At 53.8% G+C, this 9178-nt stretch overlaps 1 long non-coding RNA gene across 1 annotated transcript; it reads right to left on the bottom strand.

The window, feature by feature from the left end:
• Positions 1-423: 423 nt before the first annotated feature.
• On the bottom strand, positions 424-4666 carry LOC134756819 (uncharacterized). Its single transcript, XR_010130092.1, has 5 exons — positions 4496-4666; positions 4211-4268; positions 3885-4117; positions 1329-1386; positions 424-1235 (listed from the first exon to the last, which is right to left on the bottom strand). It is a non-coding gene; the product is annotated as an uncharacterized lncRNA (long non-coding RNA).
• Between the last annotated feature and the right edge of the window lie 4512 nt (positions 4667-9178).

The following is a 9178-nucleotide window of genomic DNA, read 5'->3' as shown; positions in this document are numbered from 1 at the left end:
CTGACCCTAAAACAACCCTAACCCTGGGCCCTGGCCCTGACGCTAAAACAAGCCTAACCCTGGGCCCTGGCCCTGACCCTAAAACAAGCCTAAACCTGGGCCCTGGCCCTGACCCTAAAACAACCCTAACCCTGGGCCCTGACCCTTAAACAACCCTAACCCTGGGCCCTGACCCTAAAACAACCCTAACCCTGGGCCCTGACCCTAAAACAACCCTAACTCTGGGCCCTGACATTAAAACAACCCTAACCCTGGGCCCTGGCCCAAATTGTAATGAGGTCTGTTGGGCAAAATTCCATATAAGCATAGTATAAATTAATAAAGCAAATCGTGATAAATTAGTACGATTGACTTTCTGGAGTTTCTGACAATAAAAGTAAGGAAAATGCAGAACACAAAGACAGAGAGTAAAAAGAGAAATTAGGAAAGCATTCTACATGTTTAATAGGAAGACACTGGCCGTGTTCGTGCAGCGGCAGCATGTCGTGACATGACATACCTTGGAGAGAAGTTAACAGATGAGGAAGTTGATAAAAATCGTCAGAGGAGCAAAATACTGGTAGCGACACTCAAGGAAACCACGAAATTTCCATAACTTATGTCAGCAAAGTGGGAATATTGTACAGTGTGTGTTGAAGTTCCTATACAACATTGTTTATCTGCCGTTTGTTTGTTTGTAAGGAATGTATATACTAACAGTTCTTCTTGCTGTCAAAAGAATATGTGTGAATAAGTCATTTTAACTTATTCTTCTGTTTTTCTTTTATCTTCCTGCCATCATCCCACAGCCTTACTTTAGAAATTTTTTCTTTAGAAAATTGAACAAGTGCCCCTTGTGGTGGCACATACCTCGAGGATGGGAGGCAGGGGTGGAAGGGTCACTTGAGGCCATTAGTTTGACACCAGCCTGGCCAACAAAGTGAGACCCCATGTCTGCAAAACAATTTAAAAATTAGCCAAGTATCGTCATGTATACCTACAGTCCCAGCTACCTCAACTTACGGAGAAAGTTCAGGGCCTGGAGAGAAGGCTGGGAGGCAGGAGCTGGGTCTAAAGAGGCCATTGTAACGATGGAGCTGTGCCTGTGGAGGCTGTTGTGAGGCAGTAGGCTCATCTGCGGAGACTGCCGTGAGGTAGGGTATGGGCCTAAATAGGCCATTGTGAGTCATGAGCTTGGTCTGTAGAGGCTGACTGGAGAGAGTTCTGGGCCTGGCGAGGCTGCCGGGAGGTAGGAGCTGGGCCAAAAGATTTAAGCACATTTACGTTGATTAGGCACTTCATTTCCATTATTACACTGGAATATATAATAAAATAATTATAGAACTCACCATAATGTAGAATCAGTGGGCGTGTTAAGCTTGTTTTCCTGAAACTGGATGGTCCCACCTGAGCGTGATGGGAGAAAGTGACAGATCAATAGGTATTAGATTCTCATAAGCACAGCGCAACCTAGATCCCTCACATGCACGGTTCACAACAGGGTGCGTTCTCCTATGAATCTAATGCTGCTGCTCATCTGAGAAGGTGGAGCTCAGGCGGGAATGTGAGCAAAGGGGAGTGGCTGTAAATACAGACGAAGCTTCCCTCACTCCCTCACTCGACACCACTCACCTGCTGTGTGGCTCCTTACGGCTCCATGGCTCAGGGGTTGCGGACCCCTGCTCAAGTGCATCCAAAGCGACCCTTCCCACACCAGTCTTCATAGTAGTCAAGGGCAGCAACCACTTAGCTCCCAAGGCATGTGCCTCAGCTGGCATTACATCACAATCAACAGTAAGTGGTAGCTTGAGTCACTGTGAGGTCACTTCCTGGAAATCACCCTAACCCTGGGCCCTGACCCTAAAACCCTAACCCTGAGTCCTGACCCTAAAACCCTAACCCTGGGCCCTGACCCTAAAACCCTAACCCTGGGCCCTGACCCTAAAAACCTAACCCTGGGCCCAGGCCCTGACCCAAAAACCCTAACCCTGGGCCCTGGCCCTGACCCTTAAACCCTAACCCTGGGCCCTGGCCCTGACCCTAAAACCCTAACCCTGGGCCCTGGCCCTGACCCTAAAACCCTAACCCTGGGCACTGGCCATAACCCTAAAACCCTAACCCAGCGCCCTGACCCTGACCCTAAAACCCTAACCCTGGGCCCTGACACTGATCCTAAAACCCTAACCCTGGGCCCTGACCCTGAGCCTAAAACCCTAACCCTGGGCCCTGGCCCTGACCCTAAAACCCTAACCCTGGGCCCTGGTCCTGAGCCTAAAACCCTAACCCTGGGCCCTGGCCCTGAGCCTAAAACAAAGCTAACCCTGGGCCCTGGCCCTGACCCTAAAACCCTAACCATGGGACCTGGCCCTGAGCCTAAAACCCTAACCCTGGGCCCTGGCCCTGAGCCTAAAACCCTAACCCTGGGCCCTAACCCTAAAACAACCCTAACCCTGGGCCCTGACCCTAAAACAACCCTATCATTGGGCCCTGACCCTAAAACAACCCTGACCCTGGGCCCTGACCCTAAAACAACCCAAACTCTGGGCCCTGACCCTGAAACAACCCTAACCCTGGGCCCTGACCCTGAAACAACCCTAACTCTGGGCCCTGACCCTGAAACAACCTTAACCCTGGGCCCTGACCCTGAAACAACCCTAACCCTGGGCCCTGACCCTGAAAAAACCCTAACCCTGGGCCCTGACCCTGAAACAACCTTAACCATGGGCCCTGACCCTGAGCCTAAAACCCTAACCCTGGGCCCTGGCCCTGAGCCTCAAACCCTAACCCTGGGCCCTGGCCCTTACCCTAAAACCCTAACCCTGGGCCCTGGCCCTGATCCTAAAACCCTAACCGTGGGTCCTGACCCTAAAACAACCCTACCCTGGGCCTTGACCCTAAAACAACCGCAACCCTGGGCTCTGACCCTAAAACAACCCTAACACTGGGCCCTGACCCTAAAACAACCCTAACCCTGGGCCCTGACCCTAAAACAACACTAACCCTGGGCCCTGACCCTAAAACAACCCTAACCCTGGGCCCTGACCCTTAAACAACCCTAACCCTGGGCCCTGACCCTAAAACAACCCTAACCCTGGGCCCTGACCCTAAAACAACCCTAACTCTGGGCCCTGACATTAAAACAACCCTAACCCTGGGCCCTGGCCCAAATTGTAATGAGGTCTGTTGGGCAAAATTCCATATAAGCATAGTATAAATTAATAAAGCAAATCGTGATAAATTAGTACGATTGACTTTCTGGAGTTTCTGACAATAAAAGTAAGGAAAATGCAGAACACAAAGACAGAGAGCCAAAAAAAGAGAAATTAGGAAAGCATTCTACATGTTTAATAGGAAGACACTGGCCGTGTTCGTGCAGCGGCAGCATGTCGTGACATGACATACCTTGGAGAGAAGTTAACAGATGAGGAAGTTGATAAAAATCATCAGAGAAGCAAAATACTGGTAGCGACACTCAAGGAAACCACGAAATTTCCATAACTTATGTCAGCAAAGTGGGAATATTGTACAGTGTGTGTTGAAGTTCCTATACAACATTGTTTATCTGCCGTTTGTTTGTTTGTAAGGAATGTATATACTAAAAGTTCTTCTTGCTGTCAAAAGAATATGTGTGAATAAGTCATTTTAACTTATTCTTCTGTTTTTCTTTTATCTTCCTGCCATCATCCCACAGCCTTACTTTAGAAATTTTTTCTTTAGAAAATTGAACAAGTGCCCCTTGTGGTGGCACATACCTCGAGGATGGGAGGCAGGGGTGGAAGGGTCACTTGAGGCCATTAGTTTGACACCAGCCTGGCCAACAAAGTGAGACCCAATGTCTGCAAAACAATTTAAAAATTAGCCAAGTATCATCATGTATACCTACAGTCCCAGCTACCTCAACTTACGGAGAAAGTTCAGGGCCTGGAGAGAAGGCTGGGAGGCAGGAGCTGGGTCTAAAGAGGCCATTGTAACGATGGAGCTGTGCCTGTGGAGGCTGTTGTGAGGCAGTAGGCTCATCTGCGGAGACTGCCGTGAGGTAGGGTATGGGCCTAAATAGGCCATTGTGAGTCATGAGCTTGGTCTGTAGAGGCTGACTGGAGAGAGTTCTGGGCCTGGCGAGGCTGCCGGGAGGTAGGAGCTGGGCCAAAAGATTTAAGCACATTTACGTTGATTAGGCACTTCATTTCCATTATTACACTGGAATATATAATAAAATAATTATAGAACTCACCATAATGTAGAATCAGTGGGCGTGTTAAGCTTGTTTTCCTGAAACTGGATGGTCCCACCTGAGCGTGATGGGGGAAAGTGACAGATCAATAGGTATTAGATTCTCATAAGCATAGCGCAACCTAGATCCCTCACATGCACGGTTCACAACAGGGTGCGTTCTCCTATGAGAATCTAATGCTGCTGCTCATCTGAGAAGGTGGAGCTCAGGCGGGAATGTGAGCAAAGGGGAGTGGCTGTAAATACAGACGAAGCTTCCCTCACTCCCTCACTCGACACCACTCACCTGCTGTGTGGCTCCTTACGGCTCCATGGCTCAGGGGTTGGGGACCCCTGCTCAAGTGCATCCAAAGCGACCCTTCCCACACCAGTCTTCATAGTAGTCAAGGGCAGCAACCACTTAGCTCCCAAGGCGTGTGCCTCAGCTGGCATTTCATCACAATCAACAGTAAGTGGTAGCTTGAGTCTGTGTGAGGTCACTTCCTGGAAATCACCCTAACCCTGGGCCCCGGGCCCGGACCCTGAAGCGCTAACCCTGGGCCCCGGGCCCTGACCCTGAAGCCCTAACCCTGGGCCCCGGGCCCTGATCCTGAAGCCCTAACCCTGGGCCCCGGGCCCTGACCCTGAAGCCCTAACCCTGGGCCCCGGGCCCTGACCCTGAAGCCCTAACCCTGGGCCCCGGGCCCTGACCCTGAAGCCCAAACCCTGGGCCCCGGGCCCTGACCCTGAAGCCCAAACCCTGGGCCCCGGCCCTGACCCTGAAGCCCTAACCCTGGGCCCCGGGTCCTGACCCTGAAGCCCTAACACTGGGCCCCGGGCCCTGACCCTGAAGCCCTAACCCTGGGCCCTGGGCCCTGACCCTAAATCCCTAACCCTGGCCCCGGGCCCTGGCGCTAAAGCCCTAACCCTGGGCCCCAGGCACTGACCCTAAAACCCTAACCCTGGGCCCTGGGCCCTGACCCTAAAACCCTAACGCTGGGCCCTGTCCCTAAAACCCTAACCCTGGGCCCTGACCCTAAAACCCTAACCCTGGGCCCTGACCCTGAAACCCTAACCCTGGGCCCTGACCCTAAAACCCTAACCCTTCGCCCTTACCCTAAAACCCTAACCCTTCGCCCTTACCCTAAAACCCTAACCCTAACCCTAGTGAGCCTAGACCACACATTGCACTCCAGCCTGGGTGACAGAGCATGACTCTGTCTCAAAAAAAAAAAAAAAAGAAAAAAGACAGAGAAAAGAAAGCCAACAAGACACCATTAGGCAACCCATTGTCAGGTTATGGGAGTTTGAAAAGGGAAGTAGAGAAAGGAGAAGAAAGCTTATTTAAAGAATGGCTGAAAACTGCCTAAATCATGGGAAAGATTTAGACATCTAAATCCATGAAGCTTAAAGATTCCTGAAGAGTTTCAAACCAAATAGATACTCACCAAGTCACAATATAATCAAATAGTCAAAAGTTAAAGAAACTTTGCAGGTCAGGACAGAATCGAATAATACATTCAAAGTGCTGAAAGAAAAAAACTGCCAGCAACTAATACTATGTCTGACAAAGCTGTCCTTCAGAAAGAAAAAAGAAATAACGTGCTTCCTCGACAAACAAAGCTGAGGGCATTCAGGACCACTAGGTCTACCTTAAAAAAATGCTTAACGGAGTTTTTCAAGTAAAAATGAATGAAGTTGGGAGCAGTGGCTCATGCCCGTAATCCCATTTTGGGAGGCTGAGGTGGGTGGATCACCTGAGGTCGGGAGGTCAAGACCAGCCTGGCCAACATGGCAAAACCCCACCTCCAGTAAAAATACAAAAAATTAGCCAGGTATGAAGGCCACTGAGATCGTGCCACTGCACTCCAGCCTGGGTGACAAGAGTCAAACTACATTTCAAAAACAAAAAAACAAACAAAAAAAACAAAACTTGAGGCCTGGTCTTCTGCTCCTCTCCAACCCCCACTTCTCTGGGCCCAAGCCACCTGGGCTGAGGAGGGGGTGAGGTGTGAGCCCCTGCCAGGAACTCCCTGCCCGGACCAAGTACTCGGCCCCCAGGCCTGCATTCAGTGAGGCCTCCCGTGGCGTCAGCATGTTCGTGTGGAGGAATGTGGAAGGTCACTCTGTGGCCATGTTCCCCTGGTACTCCATCCCCTTCCTGACCCCTCCCTGCAGCCACACGAGGCCCAGCAACCTGCCAGTTACTCAGTGGCCTCCAACCAGAGAAAACAACCTGCCAAGTTGGCAGCTGTTGCTCATGAGCATCCACCAGGTGGCACAGGGAGTGTTGACCCTGGGCGGCCCCCTGGAGCCACCTGCCCTGAAAGCCCAGGGCCCGCAACCCTACACACTTTGGGGGTGGTGGAACCTGTTAAAAGCTCACCTCCCACCATGGAGGAGGAGCCCTGGGCCCCTCAGGGGAGTCCCTGCTGGACAGTGAGACAGAGAATGACCATGATGATGCTTTCCTCTCCATCATGTCTCCTGACACCCAGTTGCCTCTACCACTCAGATGATGTCAGGCCCAGTCCCTCAGTGCCCTGCGCAAGGAACAGGACTCATCTTCTGAGAAGGATGGACGCAGCCCCAACAAATGGGACAAGGACCACATCGGTGGCCCATGAGTGGCGGTCATGATCTTCAGCAAGCGGCACCAGGCCCTGGCAGGGAGCACCAGGGTCACTCCAACCAGGATATCCGGACCGTCAGCCAGATGCTGACTCTGGCCCAAAGACTTCTACTCAGTATGGAGCTCCAGGCCACTTTGCAGCCCCTGGTGAGGGAGGTGTACATACCATGAATTGTGGGACCTTCAGAGCTTTTCACTTTTCGGAAAATAGCTCCTGTTGGGGCTACAAGATGGAGTGTGAAGAGGGCCTTGGGCCACAGGGAGGTGCCTGTGGACTAGGGGGAGTTCATGCACCCCTTCTTTCCCCAGAGGGGCTGGACTCAGGTGAGTATGGGGGTGGGGGCTCCTGCACTTCGACACAGGCAGCGGGAGGGTTTTCTCCCCATTCCCTCTGCACTCCCAACTTGAGCTATACTTTTTAAGAAAGTGATTCACCCTGCCTTTGCCCCCTTCCCCAGAACAGAACACGTTGATCATGGGCGATATTTTTCATTGTGCCAAACAGTTGCCATGACCGTCATTAAACCTGTTTAACACCAAATAATAAGGAAAATAAAATAAAAAATTCGAGCTTGGTGCAGAAACTCACCCCAAATAAATCACCTACCAATATATTTACATAATGGTGGAAATATTCCAAAATTCAATATTTTGGGATTTATACACAAAAGATAAACAAATTAGAGGCCAAGAGGCTGCCAGAAGGGAAAAACGGGGCCTGGGAAGGCCGTTGTGAGGAATGAGCTGGGCCTAAAGAGGCCACTGGCAGGCGGGAGCTGGGCCTGCCGAAGCGGCCGAGAGGCAGGAGCTTTGGACTCGGGAGGCCGCAATGAGGCGAGAGCTAGCTGGGCATGGAGAGTCCGCTGTGAGTCCGCTGTGAGTCTGGGCCCGTGCAGGCCTTCGAGAGGCAGGAGGCCGGGCCTGCAAAGGCCCACTGGAGGTCAAGTTCTGGGCCTGAAGAGGCCACCAAAAGTCAAAAGCGGGGCCTGGGAAGGCCGCCAAGAGCCATGAGCTGGTCTGGGCTGAAAGAGGCCACTGGGAGGCAGGAGGAGCTGGGCCTGGAGAGGCTGACTCGAGGAAGTTTTGCACCTGGAGAGGCCGCCGAGAGGACGGAGCTGGGCCCGGGGAGGCCGACTTGCTGCTCTTCCGGGCCCAATTCCAGGCCGACTTGACGACAACTTGGGCCTGCTGGGAGCTGGGCAGGAGCTGAGTCCAAAGACGTTGTTGGGAGGCCAGAGTCAGGCCTGGAGACGCAGCCGGGAGGAAGAGCTGGGCCCGGAGAGGATGCCGGGAGGCTGCAAGTGGGTCTGGAGAGGCCGATTTGAGGAGGCCCGGCCTCCGCCTCCCGCATGGCGGCCTCTGCAGGCACAGCTGTTTCTCCTGGCTGCATCTCCCGCCTCCCAGCAAACAAGCTTTTTTGGCTCAGCTCCCACCTGCGTTTGTAGACCCCGAAGTTTCTGCAACCAAGCTCTTCAGACCCACATCCCACCTCCCAGTACCTGAACAGTCCCAGCTCCGGCTGGAGAACAGAGTCTGTAGGCCCCGCTGTTGCCTCCCAGGGGAGTCTCCAAGCCCAGCTCTCACCCCACCACGACCTCCCAGGCCCAAGTCGCTGCCTGCCTCACAGCAGCCCGCGTACAAACCTGCTCCTCCCTCACGGTGGCCTGTTGAGGCAGGGGCTCACGCTGACCTCTCTCAGCGTGGGAGGGGCCGGTGTGAGGCAAGGGCTCACGCTGACCTCTCTCAGCATGGGAGGGGCCGGTGTGAGGCAAGGGGCTCACGCTGACCTCTCTCAGCATGGGAGGGGCCGGTGTGAGGCAAGGGCTCACGCCGACCTCTCTCAGCATGGGAGGGGCCGGGGCGAGGCAAGGGGCTCACGCTGACCTCTCTCAGCGTGGGAGGGGCCGGTGTGAGGCAAGGGCTCACGCCGACCTCTCTCAGCGTGGGAGGGGCCGGTGTGAGGCAAGGGGCTCATGCCGACCTCTCTCAGCGTGGGAGGGGCCGGTGTGAGGCAAGGGCTCACGCTGACCTCTCTCAGCGTGGGAGGGGCCGGTGTGAGGCAAGGGGCTCATGCCGACCTCTCTCAGCGTGGGAGGGGCCGGTGTGAGGCAAGGGCTCACGCTGACCTCTCTCAGCGTGGGAGGGGCCGGTGTGAGGCAAGGGGCTCATGCCGACCTCTCAGCGTGGGAGGGGCCGGTGTGAGGCAAGGGGCTCATGCCGACCTCTCTCAGCGTGGGAGGGGCCGGTGTGAGGCAAGGGCTCACGCTGACCTCTCTCAGCGTGGGAGGGGCCGGTGTGAGGCAAGGGGCTCATGTTGACCTCTCTCAGCGTGGGAGGGGCCGGTGTGAGGCAAGGGGC

The sequence above is a fragment of the Gorilla gorilla genome, chromosome 12 (assembly GCF_029281585.2).
Source record: "Gorilla gorilla gorilla isolate KB3781 chromosome 12, NHGRI_mGorGor1-v2.1_pri, whole genome shotgun sequence".
In the NCBI taxonomy this organism is placed as follows: domain Eukaryota; kingdom Metazoa; phylum Chordata; class Mammalia; order Primates; family Hominidae; genus Gorilla; species Gorilla gorilla.
The sequence above is the reverse complement of the archived record's forward strand: the minus strand, read 5'-3'. Positions and strand labels throughout refer to the sequence as shown.